This window comes from Lathyrus oleraceus, chromosome 7 (assembly GCF_024323335.1).
Source record: "Lathyrus oleraceus cultivar Zhongwan6 chromosome 7, CAAS_Psat_ZW6_1.0, whole genome shotgun sequence".
Taxonomy (NCBI): domain Eukaryota; kingdom Viridiplantae; phylum Streptophyta; class Magnoliopsida; order Fabales; family Fabaceae; genus Lathyrus; species Lathyrus oleraceus.
The window spans coordinates 296,524,850-296,529,566 of NC_066585.1; the positions used below are offsets into that span (position 1 = coordinate 296,524,850).

At 37.0% G+C, this 4,717-nt stretch overlaps 1 pseudogene; it reads right to left on the reverse strand.

Annotated features, from left to right (window-relative positions):
* Positions 1-4,225: 4,225 nt before the first annotated feature.
* Positions 4,226-4,325, reverse strand: LOC127109143 (uncharacterized; annotated as a pseudogene).
* Between the last annotated feature and the right edge of the window lie 392 nt (positions 4,326-4,717).

Consider the following 4,717-nt stretch of genomic DNA (forward strand, 5'->3'; position numbering starts at 1 on the left):
ATGATAAAATCTTAGCAAAAGGCTAAGAAAGCACACCAAGATGAACGCAATCTCTCATACAAAATCCAAAGAGCACTTCTTAATAAAAAGTCAAGAAGAAAGATGAGGGTGAAAGACGACTTCACTAGGGATATGGTTTCTCATGCAAAAAGGTAACGAGGACCTCTTAGCAAGAGAAATGGGAATTTCCTAAGAAATAGTTAAGAAGAAAGATGGACAAGTTTCTCACACAAAAGGGGACGAGAAGCTCCTTAACCAACGGTTAAGGGATAAATCTGGAAGTGAATTTCTTATACAAAAAGTAATGAGAAGTTCCTTAACAAAAGGTTAAAGGATAATCAGGAGTGAAATTCTCATACAAAAGGTAGTGAGAACTCCTCGACAAAAGGTCTGTTGGGGATTGAATTTCTCATACAAAATGTAATAAGAACTCCTTAGCAAAAGGCTAAGGGGCGCATGAAAATGAATATGACTTCTCACGCAAAAGGCAATGAGAATTCCTTAACAAAAGGTCAAGAAGAAATATAAACTGGCCAATTTCTCATACAAAAGGTAATGAGAAGTCCTTGACAAAAGGTCAAGAAGAAAGTTGACTTGATCAGTTTCTCATACAAAAGGTAATGAGAGCCCCTTAACAAAAGATTAAGAAGAAAAACTAGATGTGAATATGATTTCTCACGTAAAAGGCAACGGAAATTTCTCAATAAAATGTTAAGAAAAAGCTTGGAATAAACTGGTATTCTCTTGCAAAAGGCAAGGATAATTCCTTAGCAAAAGGCTAGGAACAATGATGAAGGGCAAATGAGTAGCAACTAAAATTCCTTATGCAAAAAGAAATAATGGATGTTCCTCGCACAAAAGGTAGGGAAGACTTGCAAAAAGCAAGTAAGGGATGAAGTAAGATCTTCTTATGCAAAATGCAATAAGGGATTCACAACAGATAACTGATAGGATAACTTTTTGTGCAAAAGGTAGGGGATACTTACAAAAGGTAAGCAAGTTTGGAAATATGAATCCTCGAGCGAAAGGCTGAAGGAACTTGCAAAAGGCAAGTAAGGAAATAAAAGGGTTTTCCTTTTGCAAAAGGCAGAGGGTACTCCTAACGGGTAAGCTGAAACATATGTTTCCAATGCCAAAGGAAAGGGATAAGGAAAAATGTAACTCTCTTGTGCAAAAGGCAACAAATACTTTAAAATGTAGGTTGAATCAATGATATCTTTTCCATGCGAAAGGTAGAGAAGACTTGCAAAGGAGGACTTACAAAAGGTAAGTAACTGACGAAAGGTCACAAATACTTGTAAAAGGCAAATAAAGAAGACATATTTCGAGGAACCTTACGGGGAATACCAATCAGGATTCTATGGAGATGATATCCTCAATTGGGGAAACAAAATCATCCCAACCGAGGATTTACTTGTGCTTTCGAGAAATACTTTCATGCAACTTATGTTTGGTGTAAGCCCTAGAGGTCAATACTTTTGGTACTTGTATCGAATTATTTATTAATAATAAAAGGCTTTTTCTTTATTATGTTTGTTTAATAAAGTCCATAGAATAGCTAGTCCGTTTAATGTATCAAGTATGACTTAATCATGAGATCACATTAAACATAAGGACATTATTCTTAAAGTATCCATAGTCGAGCTTTATTGTGAAATGGGATAACATTAAAGCATTAAGACTATTATGTATATAGACTGATGATCACATCTCATGAATCATGGATAAGGAGTTATCAAGTCTTAAACATAGGGATGAATATTAAGAGTAATATTTATACCGGATTGACCCGCTATGAGAATACTATATAGAAAGTTATGCAAAGTGTCATAAGTTATTCTCATGGTGATAATGGTGTATACCACTGATAACATGAAATTATATCACATTTTAGGACTTAATTCAATTAGATTATATTATCATTTACTTTAATTTATCTCATTTTATCAGATATTATGCGGTATTTCCTTTCTATTTATGTCAGGTATCCATTTTGAAGCAAAAGTGAAAAAAGGAAGAAAAGGAGGTGTAAAAAGGAATAAAAAGGAAACAAATAACAAAGACCAAGCCCAGCCCAAAGAAAGCGCACGTTGTGCCTGTGACGGGCGTCACAAAGGTTGTGACGAGCGTCACACTAAGCACACTCCTGTGACGGACGTCACACCATTCCCCTATATTTTTGGCACTAGGAACGCAACTGACCACGTTGAAAGCTATTTCCACTCTTGACCCTCGGAACGAAAAGATCGTGTATACGGAAACCCTTGGAAAGCAGTTACACAAGTAGCAGTATAAATAGCAGCTAATTGGGAAAGCTCAGGGTTCGGAGATTTTCCACGCCTTTTGCCGTTTTCGCATTTTTTCTTCCAGCAGTTTAGGCTCATATTTTTATAGTATTACTTTGCAGAATTTTTATTGTTTTACCTTTCTGCAATTCTATTTTCCTTTCTAGCATTTAATTAATTCTTTTCGCACAATAGTTTCTACACCGGGAACTATTGTGCAACTTTTACCGGATCTAACCTTACGTTAGAATCTAGTTTTTATTCCCTTCGTTTTAATTCGTTGTTTAATTGAAGAATCCAAGAACAAATCCTACCGGCTTGTGGTGGAGTGTTCAAGACTATTGTTTAACGCATTCAGGTTCTTTAATTATTATTTAATGCTTTGTTTTATTACTTATTTATATTATCTGCCTGGGATGAGTCTGTTTATGCATGATATGTATTTTTGTCTGTTTAGTATGTCTGGCTAATTTGCCTAGATATCGGTATGTAAAGTAAGCGGAATAAGGGATCAAGACTAAGTCGGTCTAATTAAATTTAAAAGTAAAATCAATCTTTTTACGGTCTCAATTTACAGGTTTAATAACAAGAATTTTTTACAAAAGTAAAAGACATAAAGAAGTTAAAATCAATAGAGCGAGAGTTTGAGGTTTTAACTGGACAGTGTAAATTAGGCATTAATTCTAGATCAGGGCGAGAGCAAGTTTTAGAGTTAATTAAATTCTGACCTTTTCCAAAAAGTATTCTTAAAGATTGAATGTGAGGACGAGAGTTAAGCATTCGGGTTTAATTGTATAACCTAAGTCAACAGAGCGAGAGTTTGAGATAAGGGTGTTTAAAACGGTCAGTGTTTTCCTAAAAAGAGTTTCTGCAACTTTATTGCTTTCAAAAAGTGGTTTTTGACTTAATTATAAGTGACAGCTACATTAACATAAAATCATGGTTTATTCAACAGAGCGAGAGTTTGAGATAAAACCTTTAATCAATAAAGTTAACTGAAACGATTTATTTTAAAACCAAGAAACCGACAAAGAATTGATTCCCTAATTACGACGAACTACATACCGATATCCGATTTATTAATATTTAATCTAGATCTTAGTTTAGTTTTTAGCTTCGCCCCCAAACAATCAACCATTATTCACCTTAGCTTTACGAAGTAACCTTAGATAACGGTATATCGATTCATAAGTCCCTGTGGGATCGATATCTTTTAAAACTACGCGATAGAACTGTGCACTTGCAGTTTGTACCCCAATTTCGACTCATAAAGTCGCGATCAAGTTTTTGGCGCCGTTGCCGGGGACTTTTATTTAATCGATATCGTAACTCTTCCGTTACGCTGTAGAGACTAAGGTTTCTTTTTCTTCATTTCTTTCTTTCGTTGATTTGTATGCCACGCACTCGCTCACAAGGCGAACCGCTATATTTACGAATCAACGATATCGAGCTATATCTCCGAGTCTTACGACGAATTCGGGAATATCGTGCTGCAAACAATCTCCCTCCTATAGAACTTCCTGATTTCAAAAACCTTTTTCCTTCGATAACCGAGATGGCAGAACCAGCTCGTGCTCTTAGAGATTACGCCGCTCCATCGCAAGATGAGCCGCATTCAAGTATTGCTCCGCCCGCAATCGAAGCAAACAACTTCGAACTTAAACCTTCGCTGTTGCAGGCAGTGCAACAGAACCAATTCTCTGGAAATCCTACCGAGGATCCAAACCTATATTTATCCGTATTTGTCCAATACGCTGATACTGTTAAAGCTAATGGTGTCACTTCAGAGGCAATTCGACTTCGTCTTTTTCCTTTCTCATTAAGAGATAGCGCTAGAAGATGGCTTCAATCTCTCCCTTCCAACTCAGTCACCACATGGAACGAGTTGAAGAAAGTTTTTCTTGCCCGATACTTTCCGCCAAGCAAAACAGCTATGTTAAGAGCCCAGATAAACGGATTTAAACAGAAAGACAACGAGTCTCTTTTCGAAGCATGGGAAAGATACAAAGACATGATGAGACTTTGCCCACACCATGGTTTGGAAGACTGGTTAGTAATTCACACATTTTATAATGGTCTCTTATACAACACAAGGTTAACAATAGACGCCGCTGCAGGTGGTGCATTAATGAACAAACCTTATGCTGATGCTTACCAGCTTATCGAGAGCATGGCCCAAAACCACTATCAGTGGGGAACCGAACGAACAACGGTGGAAAAACCTCAAACGAAAACTGGCATGTACGAGATAAGTAACCTTGATCACGTTAACGCAAAAGTGGATGCTTTGGTCCAGAAAATTGAAAGTCTAAACGTATCACCTCCAGCCGCCGTGGTTGCTATAACTCAGAATTGCGAGGTCTGTGGAATCCAAGGCCACACTCCTACGGACTGTCAACTCTTGACAGGAATCCAAGCAGAGCAAGTAAACT